Source organism: Condylura cristata, unplaced genomic scaffold (genome assembly GCF_000260355.1).
Source record: "Condylura cristata isolate star-nosed mole 26May11 unplaced genomic scaffold, ConCri1.0 scaffold00001, whole genome shotgun sequence".
Lineage (NCBI taxonomy): Eukaryota > Metazoa > Chordata > Mammalia > Eulipotyphla > Talpidae > Condylura > Condylura cristata.
The window spans coordinates 81,138,817-81,151,236 of NW_004567102.1; the positions used below are offsets into that span (position 1 = coordinate 81,138,817).

The window sequence follows — 12,420 nt, forward strand, 5'->3', positions numbered from 1 at the left end:
AAAAAAAAGTAACATGTGTTGAGCGATTAGAATGCTCTGGCCGTGCAGAGAAGGGACTGGAAAACACAATAGACTCTGCCTCGGGCATCCAAACGGTGGCAAAGCAAAAATGGAAATGGTGCTGGGCTGGGAATAGGATCATCCAGGGCAGAGGCCTGGCACACAGCAAGCTGCTGCCACAGGGAAAACTCCCAGGCACACAAAGGAGCTTGGGGCGCGTGTCCCCAGGGACGCTGGGTGCTGGGTGCTTTGGACTTGGCTTGGTTCTTTCTGTTGGCAGTGGGACCGCATTCCCGGGCTCCGGGGTCTCTGCAGAAACGCACTGGAAAACTGCCAGGCCACAGGGCCAAACCTGGCAGCACAAACACACTTCAGAGTGCTGGTGTTCGGTGAGGACCCTGCTAACTAGCCCAGGGAGGGTGTTAGCAAGCCGCGTCCACCTGGCAGACAAGCAACACCATAAAGGTACCAAAGAATTAGAAATCGCGGTCAGTGTTCAAACACAGGCTGACATTTCCTGCCTCCAGAACAAATTCTAGTTTCCTCGACACTTGTTTTTCAAACCAATGTGCCACCTGCCTAATTTTCTTTGGGGAAAGGTGTCTCGATCTTTGCTGAGAGAAGACCAGCCCGCACAGATTTCCATGCACTATGCCAGAGTATGGCACCCTCCACTCTCCCTCTCCGTGTCTGGGAATTAAAGTCATTAATCTTTTTCTTTCTTGTTCTCTCTCTTTTTTAAAACCTCAAGAACTCTACAGGCATGGTTATTAGCAATTTAGCCTAAAAAAAAAAAAAAAAGATTTCTAGCACAGCTGCAAGAAAACAGCAATCAGAACAGCTGGGGAGACCTGGTCTATTTTTGCTTTCCATTTAGTTGGCAAAACAAAATTCCCTTTTGGAAAGAATTTTCCTCCCCACCCACTCCACTTTGCTCCACTATATTTATTCCCACCCTTTTGCTATATCTATTTTTTTTTTCTGGCCTTAGGGCTGCTAATTAGACTTGTCCTTATTTCTTCATTCAACAAATACCCACTTCCTACCTCGTACAATTCGAGGACACAGTGAACGCACAGCAAAACAATGGAATGTGAGTACTGAAATCACAGGGATATGACTAGGATATCAGTAAGCACAATCGGAAGAGAGATTTATTGGGACTTGAGGTTCAGGGAAAGTTCATAGAGGAGGTGTGTGGATAACAGTCATCTTGCATAGAGCAAACAGCAGGAACAAAGCACTGGAGTCCTGACAGCAGTTTCTAGACACCTGGAGGGACTGAGCTTGAAGAGATCACAGTTGTCCAGGTGTGGTCCCCAGACCTCCAGCATCTGCAGGAGGGCCCTCTTGCCACACGTGTGACTCCTCAAGCCACCCCAGAGCCTCTGACTTGAAGAATATGAGTGACTTGTGGTATAGCAAGTCCTCCAGGAGATGCCGGTACCGGTTCAAGTTCATGAGTCATCCGTGAAGAGTAGTAGCTGGTGATGGGGTTCATGGTGGGAAATCAGCTTTCTTTATTTTTTTAAGATTTATTTATTTATGCACACAAGAACTGGGGTACAGGCCAGAGGTTGGTGGGGGATAGTAAGAGGATTCACTGGAGATAGAGTGGGGAATAGAACATGCAGAGCTACTGAGATACACTGTTGAAGGGAGCAGTCGGGACACAGGAGAGGTCTGTTTCACCGTGTGGGTCAGCTCCCTGGCCAGGGATCGAACTCAAGCTGCAGTTAGCTTCATAGTGCTGTGATTAATCCCTTGCACCACCAGAGAGGCCCTGTTTTTCTCTCTTGTCTTTCATTTATTTCCAGTATAATCTTTATTATATCTTTGTTTCTGCATACTTTGGGATTAGTTTGCTCTTTTTGTCTAGTGTCTTAAAGTGGAAAGCCAAATATTGATTTGAAATATTTTCTTTTGTTAATCTAGGCATTTACAGCCATGAATTTTCCTCTAGTAGGTGCTTTAGATGAATTCCATAAGTTTTGGTAAGTTACATGTGTATACTTTCATTCATCTCAAAGTATTTTTCTAATTTCCCTTGTGAAGTTTTATTTTATTCATTGGTTATTTAAGAGTGTGTTGGGTAGCTTTCAACATTTGTGGATGGCCCAAATTCCTTTCTAGGAACGGGTCTATTTCATGGGCTAACACAGAGCATGAGCTTCAGTGTGCTCATGCATTCACTTGAGAAGCATGTATTTTCCACAGCTGTGTGTGACATGTTCTAAGTTCTGTCAGTTATAAGCAGCTTATAATGTTGTTCATTCTAGTTCTTGGTTGATGCCCTACCTAATTACTCTAATATTGAAAGTAAGGTATAGAATTCTCCAACTATTATTGCCAAATTGTCTATTTCTACCTCCATTTCTGTCACTTGTGTTTCATCGATATTGGGACTCTGTTAAATGCATATGAGCTTATGGATGGGCATACCCTAACTTACTGTACTTCACCAAGACTGTTTTTTCACAAGTTCCTCCACCAGCAGCAAAAAGATTATAACTCAATGAAGCCTCAGATGGTAGAGTTTCCTGTAACATGTAGGTAACAGCATTTCACTTTGAATATTTCTAAAAAGATTCAATTAAATAATAATATGTTTTAAGTGCCCAATACACTGCCGTGCATAGACAGTTGGTACTTGATCATTGTAACAGTGATAAATATATGCCATGGGGGCCCTCCCTGGTGGCACAGTGGGTTAAAGCACAACACTATGAAGCTGGCCACAGCCGCTTCAGCATGAGTTCACAAGTTAGATCCCCAGCCAGAGGGATGACCCACATGGCGCGGCAGACCTCTCCTGACCAGTCCACTGCTCCCCTCAGCAGTGGACTTCATCAATCTGCCTGTTCTGCTCCCCACTCTGTCTCTGGTGAAGCCTCTCACCACCCCTGCACCTCTGGCCTGTACCTCAGTTCCGTGTGCATAAATAAATACATCTTTAAAAAGATATAGCTAGCAGCCCTCCCTGGTGGCGCAGCGGGTTAAAGCACAGCACTGAGAATCTAAAGCCACTTCCTCATGAGTTCGATTCCTGCCTGCCCCGGAGGTGACCACATGGCGTGGCAGACCTCTCCTGACCCGCCCGCTGCTCCCCTCAGCGGTGTACTTTGTCGATCTGCCTGTTCTGCTCCCCACTCTGTCTCTGGTGAAGCCTCTCGCCGCCCCTGAGCCTCTGGCCTGTACCCCAGTTCTGTATGCACAAATAAATAAATCTTTAAAAAAAAAAAAAAAGATATAGCTAGCTAGCTAGATACATCATGGATACAGTGAGAGCTGAGAATAATTATGCCTCAACATTACCCAGGAAGGGTGACATAGAAAACCTTGTCTATAATCTTTTTCTTTACTAAACCAACATTATATCCTCAAAGTTCTTCTTTGTATCTAACCTAAACCCCAGACTAAATGTAAACGGCTTTGTTTAATCCCAGTTGTTGGGGGGTAGGGGTCCATGACTAGCTCACCTACAGGGACCCTTGACTGCCTGTGTAAAGCCGCTTCCTGCCTGGCTGTCATTAACCAGAATGGGTGGTCAGCCTGCTCTGCCTCAGACCTGGATTCCTCCTTTGACAATCCTGTGCCCTTATTAGTGCTTCTCTCTCTTCCACCTCTTCCTGTGCAGATTAATTGATTGAGTCAGTCAATGTGCACTTACTGCTTACGGTCAAGGTCTGTGTCGCTGGGACATGCAGGCAGCCGTCAGCCCACAGTCTCTGGGATAATTTGAGATGCACTGCGAGGTAGCACAGCTTCCGGAGAAGCAAAGGCTGAATTTGATGGGCAACTGGGGACAGCTGGAGACAGAAACAATCTCGTTAGACCAATTTTCCTGAGGTCAAAAACTCAGCAAGGGGGATGGGGGAAGTTGAGTTGAGGATCACTGTAAACACCAGCCCTGCACACACATAAAACACGGGTCAAGGAAGGCAGGGCCTCTCGTTCCTTTTCACAAAACATCCTCTCAGACCTGTTGGGCTCTTTTGCTGATAGGCGCTTGGCCTAATTTCTATTTATTCACTCTTCCTTCATGTGGTTAGTTTTCATGATTCCTTCTAACTGACTTGTTAGACACTTAATTGTCATATTTTTCTTTCTGGGTCCCTTGGCATTTTTCTCACTGGTCACTTTTGTCCTCATTACAGATCTTTCAAGGTCATTTACTTGATAGAATGGAAACAAACAAATGTGGATGTTGACAGCTTCGCCACTGGGAGATACATGACCTTGAACTTGTAACAGTGGGCCTGCTACAGTGGTTACCTCCCCAAGCTGTTAGGAAGGAGAGAAATCTGTAAGTATATGCAAAACCTGGCCATAACAAGGCCTCAGAAATATAGCTATTATTGCTTTTTGAAAAAAAGATTTACTTATTTATGCATACAAGAACTGGGGTACAGGCCAGAGGTGTGTGGGGGGGGGTGGGGGGTTGCAGCGAGAGGATTCACCAGAGACAGAGGGGGAGCAGAACAGGTGAATCTACTGAAATCCACTGCTGAGGGGAGCAGCAGGCGGGCCAGGAGAGGTCTGCTGCGCTGTGTGGTCAGCTCCCTGGCCGGGGATCGAACTCGTGCTGCAGTAGCTGCGACAAGCTTCATAGTGCTAGTGCTGCACTTTAACCCTTTGTGCCACCAGGAAGGGCCCTGTTACTGTTATTTTTATGAAAGTCAGGACTTTAATCTGTTTATAGTTCGTATTGGGTGTGGTAAGATTGTCTGGCTACCAGTAAGGACAACCACCTCCTCGTCAGTGGACCATCGGAGATGGTTTTTCGAGAATAAGGGTGAGCAGGACTGTGCTGTTCACTGCTCCTTTTCCCTTACCCTCAATGCCCGGGTGAGGATGTAGATCATCTGTGTGGCATAAGTAGGTAAGTGACTTTTAGTACCTTCCAGTTCTGCTGCCAGCTATGCAGATGCTCTCCTTGTACCAAAGACCAAGAACAAATACTCCGGGGTCTGGATATTCTAGACCATCTTCACATTTAAATCATCTGGAGGCTTTTGGTTTTCTTCATTTTTCATTGCTCCCCCTCAGAGAGTCTATGATTTTTGGCCTGTGGTAAGGCTCACTTTTCCGAGCCTTTTTAAAAGCATCCTAGTGATTCTAATTCTTACTCAGCTTTCCCAAGTGAGCTAATTCAGCCACCTGTGCTCCTAGATGGTGGGTTTTCATCCCACCCTCCATTCAGACTCTCCCAGCATTTATAGCTTTAATGGATTAGTTGTCTAACACAGACTAGCTTGCAAATGACAAACAGCCTTATCCCTCCTGGTTAACATTCACTTTGTAAGTGCTTCCATTTGGAGGATAAGGTCCTACTCAGGAAAAAAATTGCATCTGGCCTTAAGTCACCTCCTCCTCCAGGAAGTCATCTGAGATAGCCAAGGCTCAGCTCAGGGTTGTTCCTGGGGCTTTGGAATCACCCAGCACACCTGTTGTTTAGCACCTCTCATAAGTATATGCAACGTACAGATCTGACTCTTCAAAGTTGGTGTCTGTGTCTTTTTTATTTTGGGGTCTGCTGTATGAGCAAGTACACCACATTCCCAGTGATGTGCTCTTATTGAGTCTCTGCCAAGTGCCTCACACACGCTCCCCTGCCTTTCACGAAGGGCTGTCCTGGTAAAGAGAAATCTGGGCCTCTGGCATGGTTGCATCATCTCTGTCTGAATTCCTTATTTCATCATCCCAGTTCTCTTCCTAACCAGAACCCTGAGCTTCATCTGAGCTCTCTCACTCCAGACTATGTCCAGCTGCTCCTTCCTGTCCTGTCCAGTCTCTCTCCCGGAAGCCTACTGTTTCCTTGCGCTCTGGCCTCGTGGCCACTGTCCTTCAGGTTCCTGAATAATAGCTTGCTCAGTCCCGTGGTCCTCCATCTCTTCTTCCAACAGCTAACAGACAGTTCAGTGAAATGTTCTCTGGAAGGAGGGTTGGCTGGCAGTTGTGGTGTACCCATACAATGGATCCCTATCCAGGGACAAGCAGGAAGAAGTCATGATACATACAACAACTTGGAGGAATCTCCAAGGCATCGAGCTGAGTCAAAGAAGTCACTCTCAAAGGTTGACATGCTATCATGTCAAAAAAAAAAAAAAAAGCATAGTGATGGAGAGAAGCTGTCAGCTGTCAGTGTTGGGGTAGGGACAGGTGTGACGACAGGGATTTTGGGGGGTGTGATTGAACCACCCACATCCTGATTATGGCGATAGTTACATGGAATGTGTGTGTTAAAATTCAGATAATTGGACTATGGTGATGGCACATGGGTGATTTGGTGATGGGAAACCCAAGGGGATTGCAACTGAGATGGAAAAATGCACAAAAGTATGTAAAAATAAACTATTATAAAAAAATTCAGATAATTATGCACTCCTAACAGGTCAATATTGGATTTTTTTTTCTTTTTAAATTTATTTATGTGGTAGAAGAACTCATGTGTAGGCAAAAGGTTTGGCAAGGGGTGGTGAGAGGATTCACCAGAGACAGAGATGGAAGCAGAACAGGCAGATGTACTGACATACACTGCTGAGGGGAGCAGCAGGCGAGACAGGAAAGGTCTGCTGTGCCCTGTGGGTCAGCACAGTTCTGTCCCCTGGCTGGGGATAGAACTCCTGCTACATAGCTGGAGATAGCTTCACAGTGCTGAAACATTAACCCTTGCGCCACCAGGCAGGCCCTCCATCTCTTATTTCATGGAAGTCTTCGAATGATCTGTTGTAAATTGGGGGCTACCCTCCCCTCACACATGAGAGCATGAAGACTTAGACATTCAGGAATTCCTCCCAAATCCCAAGTGGGAGACTGGCCACAGTGTGTGCCCTGAGCTGTCCCCAGTCTACAGTCATTGCATGATGGCAGCCCCCAGACCCAGGCACGCCTCTGTCCCAACAGCAGGTCCTTGCTCCGCCCTCCACGTAGTCTTAGTGAGGCAGCCCAGCTCGCCAAAGTGGAAAAATCTCCTGCACTCACACATCAGCCTTAATAACAACACACCCAGACAGTGTCACTGGTAGACTCCTGCCCCCAAAGCAAAGCAAAGCAGGTTGTTGGAGCCAGACGCAATGTGTCTGAGGATAAACCTTCCTGTGGGCTTCAGAGCATTCTGATTTTAAATTACATTGACTTAAAAGTGTCATTTATAGTCCCTGAAACCACACAGCAAGGCTTTGTGCACCATTTGGAAGAAATACAGTTCACGCAGTTTAAATTGGAGACTTTTTTTTTTTTAAAGAAGCAACTCAGAGATATGTCAGACAATTGCTAAAAAAAAACTCAGGATTTTCTACAACAAAGGCCAGTTGTGACCTCCGTTTGCCTTCTGCTAGACTTCTTATTAATTACATTTTGCCAGCTCACCACAAGTGCTTGCCTGCTTGAATCAACCATATATTTCATGTCCAGAACACACACTTATAGGGACTTCAGAGCCAAGGGTGGCCCTCTGTCACAGGTCGAGCGAGTTTTACCTTCTACTGCAGGCAGGGCTGGCCAGCCATGACCAGGAATAGCTCCGCAGCAGGGCTTGGTCACAGGAACCGCGGCCGGGCCAGGAGGAGGCTGCCTTCTGTTTTAAGTTGCTTTCCGGTGACTGACACTTAGCTGTAATTGAGACTGAGTCCAGGTTTATTTTTTGCTCATTCCCTGCATCCTGCCTTGTTCTCAATGAGCTTCGCCCCTGCCCGCTGCCCACTCCACTCCTCTCCTGAGGAGCCGCTGGTCCCACCATCTGATTAGCAGTCAGCTTGGCACCTGCCTTTATCACTGGCCGGTCATCGTGCAGGCCGCCAGAGGGTCAGGCAGTGGATGGCCCCACTGCCCAGGTGGGGGCACTCACCAAGTGAGGAACCTTCTGTTCTCTTGCAGCTATACAGCATCTCTGGGTTTCTCTTTGGAAATCAGCTACTAACACAAGTCCTGTATGATGAGTAGTATTGACTTCAAGATTCTATTCTGGATGTTTCTGCTGTCATTAAAAAAGTGAGTGTAGCCTACTCACTTTTCCAGTTTTACCTAAGCTGCTCAGAAGAGCCTCAGCTTGGAGCATAAGCAAATGGAGAATCTAGAACAAATGCTTTGGCAGATCTTGCAAGGCGATAGCACAGTCACCTTCGCTTTTGAGTGTTTCTTGCCTCCCTGGCCAGCAATCCTTCCAGGTTGTTGTTATTTTAGGTGCCTGCCTTCTTTTCTTTCTTCCTAAGCTTACATAGGCTCCTCTAGAGGAAAATGACAATCTATCGCAGCTTTTGAAACCCTCTCTTGAGCAATGGAATGGAATTGAAAGTCAAATTACCTAATTTGACTTTAAAATGCCAGGTTGCTAAATTAGTTCTTCCCAGTGCCACGGGCTGCCTGGACACTCGGCCCCACCCCTGCCCCAGCAGATCTTGAGCGGCGGCTGGGACTGGCCTCGGACACGGTCATCCACAGGTCCAGAGGGAGGCCAGGACACAGCTGACCACAGAAGAGCTTTCCCACGAGTCCCCGTGCCAAGGACAGGCACTTGATTGCTTCTCAAGAGGAAAGTCTGGCCTGGAATTGTCCCAGGTGAACCATAAGGGTGACTCCCCTCTCCTTTGACCCCACACCGACCCTGAGCAGTCATCTCTGTTCTCTCTGTTGTGTCTGCTTCATCCTTTACACTATGCAAATTGCTTGCTTTCCATGCTGCTAAAGTATGATAAAACAAACAAACAAACAAGACGCTGTCGCTCTTCCCAGGCTTGCTGCCGGAATCTACCTGTGCCCTGCAGTGCAAGCCAGTGTAGGTGGAGGCGGCAGGAGCCGGGCAAGCAGAGTGAAAGCACCTGCCGGCGCCAGAAGGTGGAAAGACAAGGGCAGCCTCAAGCTCAGGGCTCAAGTTCGGTATGATGGGGTGCGAGAAGGTGGGAGACAGAAAGGGACAGAGGCCAGGCAGGTCTTAAAGGGCCTGCGAACCAGCCAGGAGCTGCCGAATATCACTCTGCCAGGGGCGGGGAGGGGCACAAAGGCAGGGTTCAGTGAAGAGTGAGAAACTGGCAAGACCTGATCCACACTGTAAGATTTCTGCAGAAATTTTGAGGGTCTGAGAACTAAAGGCTCCGGGAGCCCAGCCTCCTCTCCCACGCGCTCACTGCAGGGGGCCTGACACAGAGGCAGGTGGGCCAGGCTGGAGGCTGTACAAGATGGGTCAGAGCAAGCGGCGGGACATCAGGCCGGGTGCGGGGGAGCCCCTTGACACCCTAATTCTCTGCCCTTCGGGGATCCAGGGAATTCTAGGAAGGAGTCAATCTGTGCAAATTTCGACAATGTTCCCCAGGAACCCCTCCCTTGAAGGTGAGATTTCTAGAATTTCTAGACCAAAGGAGCCACTTCACCCCAACTGACGCCGCTGATTCAGGAGGGGGAGACCTTCCTGATTCTCCCTAACAGCCCCTGTGCTTGAATTTTGCATTTACCGATTAAACATGATTTTTAGCATTTTTTCCTCGTGCAAATTAGGTGAGACACTTGGACAGGGATGGACTTCTGATTGGGGTGTCTTCTCTCCCCTTTTGAAAGTGAAGGTAGAAGATGCACATACAATGGATCATTTTAACTTTTTTTTTTTTTAAAAGATTTATTTATACAGAGAAGAACTGGGGTACAGGCCATTTAACCTTTTTAACCATGCAAGGAGGAGACCAAACACATCCCAGTGAGGCGAGCTGTTGCAGCTGTCCATCTCCACATCCTCTTCATCACCCCAGATTGGAACCCACCCCGTATCCACCAAACACTAACCCACCACACCAACTCCACCTCCACCTCCCAGCCGCTGATGACCACCACTCTGCTTTCTGTCTCTTTCGCTTTTTATCTAAGTGGACTTGTCCTCTATATTGGTCCTTTTGTTACAGGGCACCCCCATGTGAACTGGGCCGCCTAACTGTGGGTCTTCACCGAGCACCTAAAATTTAGTTGTACTGCAGGCACACACAAAAGGGTCAATAGTGGGTTTATTTTCAAAAGGGGGAAGGAAAAGGAACAACCCAGGGAAAGAGAAGAGATACAAAGCAACTAGAATATCTTAGCACCTGGGCTGACTTGGAGCTCTGATAAAAAACTAACCTAGTCACATGGTCCTGAGAGCTGTTGCCCGAGAGAGAGAGCCATTGGACAAAATGGTGCCCTATTGATCCCCCAAAGTCCCAGAATGCCTGCTTAGCTCCACCCTTGGGTCCTCGCAGTTCTCTCCCTGGTCCTGTTGGGAGTTGTAGTTTCAATTGCTGGAGTAGGGGGTGGAGTCCAGAAAGCTGGAGTAGGGGGTGGAGTCCAGAAAGCTGGAGTAGGGGTGGAGTCCACAAGACTCTGCAGAGTTCCTTTAGGACATCCTTCCCCTTAACACTTTGTGTGTGATTTGTTTCACTTCTCATGATATTTTTGGTGTTCCTCCCTATCCACAAGTCAGGCTCTCACTCCATTTTTTTTTTTTAAAGATTTATTTATTTGTGCATACAGAACTGGGGTACAGGCCAGAGGCTCAGGGGCGGTGAGAGGCTTCACCAGAGACAGAGTGGGGAGCAGAACAGGCAGATCGAAGAAGTACACTGCTGAGGGGAGCAGCGGGCGGGCCAGGAGAGGTCTGCCTCGCCATGTGGTCACCTCCGGGGCAGGCGGGAATCGAACTCTTGCAGAAGTGGCTTTAGCTTCTCAGTGCTGTGCTTTAACCCGCTGCACCACCAGGGAGGGCCTCACTCCATTTTTAAGGATGAACAATACTATGATCAAGGTGTTTTGATATCAACCAGCTGACTTGCTCACACATCCACAGTTGACCTGTGTCTGTCTGGGCTGACCTTGTCAAATAGGTGATGTCGGCAGGGTGACGATGAGACCCAGGCAGGGAAAGTGGATGGAGAGACGCAAGTGCTGAGGGACTTTCAGGAAACGCATCAGGTCTGACTACCGGATGAGGGAATAAAGGAGAGGTGGGGAATTTGCGAGCCTTGCAGCTTTGTTGTTGACCTCAAACTAACCCACAATGACTTCACCAGCAGAATGGGTGTGTCTGCAAACAACAATTCAGACTGTGTGGTCTCAAGGTGAAGCACAGCTCACTTTCCCAGAAAAGGAGAAACTTGCTTGTATAACACTGAGAGGCCGGCTGTGTCTGGCAGGGCAGAGCCTGCACTTCCCCCACCCCACCCCCAACACACACAGTGGGAACGGGCTTGCCTGCTCCCAACAGCGGCTAAAGGAGCCTCCTGTGTGTTCATTTCCCACACTGGCTTGATAAACTAGCAAAGTAGGAAATACAAGAGAAGTTAGTTTTTTTTTGTTTGTTTTTTAAGATTTATTTATTTAGGCATACATGACCCAGGTACAAGGTCCTCCCTGGGAGTACAAGAGGTTAAAGAGCAGCACCATAAAGTGATCCTCAGCCAAGGTAGCAGGGGTTTGATCCCTGGGCAGGGAGTGACCCACATGGCACAGTGGACCTTTCCTGTCTTGCCCGCTGCTCCCCTCAGCAGTGTATTTCAGTCAGTTGGCCTGTTCTGCTCCCCACTCTGTCTCTGGTGAAACCTCTCACCCCACACACCTCTGGCCTGTAGTACAGTTTTTGTATGCATAAATAAATAAATCTTTTTAAAAATAAAATAAAAAAGAGAAAATTAGTAGGAGGGAAATGATTCAATAACTGAAGCAGTCTTTCAGCGCAGGTAGTTGAAGTTTGAGCAGACCCAGCGTCACTCAGAGATCAAAACCTGGGTGCCAAGTACTTGTGGTGATGAACGCCAGGGGCTATTTCTTTTCAGGACTGGGAAAATCCGGAGTCTCTGCCCAGACTGGCAACACAGCCACTTGAACACCTCAGCTTCTCAAGTTCTGTACCTCTTCTCTCCGCTGTCATTGACTTACCCTTGCATTGAAAAGAAGCTAAGACAGAATTTTTCTCTCAATAGCTCCAAAGTGTGTAGGAATCATTTACTGGCATACCATGAAATGTGGGAAACAAAACCCCTTTTGGGGGTGTCGCTCCCGCACCAGGGCCTCACTCTTTCCTGGCAGAGTCAGCTTCTAAATTTGGTGGCCACGTGAGCAGGCTGAGCCCTGTCGGTTACCAGAGCTTTCAAAAAACACAAAGACGACTATGAAAGGTCATGAGTCTGTGCGCCTTGGGAAAGGCCTGCTACCTTGCCTTGAATGCTGCCGGTGTTTATAGGCAAACATGTCATAGTTGTTATTTAAATATAAGCCAAGGAAAGATAGGCTTTTGGGTAGGGGTGAAGGGGAAGGAGTGGGACCAATTAATTCACAAATGGGCTCAACAACCTCCCAATTCGGAGAGAGCCTGAGGTACCCCGATAAACACTTTTAAAAATCTGAGAGCTTAAGGGTGCATCCTGGGAGGAGAAGGCAGACCTGAAGTGCTTGGCTCCGGGAGGG

At 47.7% G+C, this 12,420-nt stretch overlaps 1 long non-coding RNA gene across 1 annotated transcript in view; it reads left to right on the forward strand.

Moving 5' to 3' along the window:
* The window catches only part of LOC105853316, a 26,823-nt gene that overhangs the window by 4,929 nt on the left and 9,474 nt on the right, over nt 1–12,420 (forward strand). Inside the window, exons 2-3 of the long non-coding RNA XR_001145161.1 lie at nt 1,936–1,994; nt 4,158–4,306. This is a non-coding gene — a long non-coding RNA (uncharacterized LOC105853316). The remainder of the gene's footprint in view (nt 1–1,935; nt 1,995–4,157; nt 4,307–12,420) is intronic.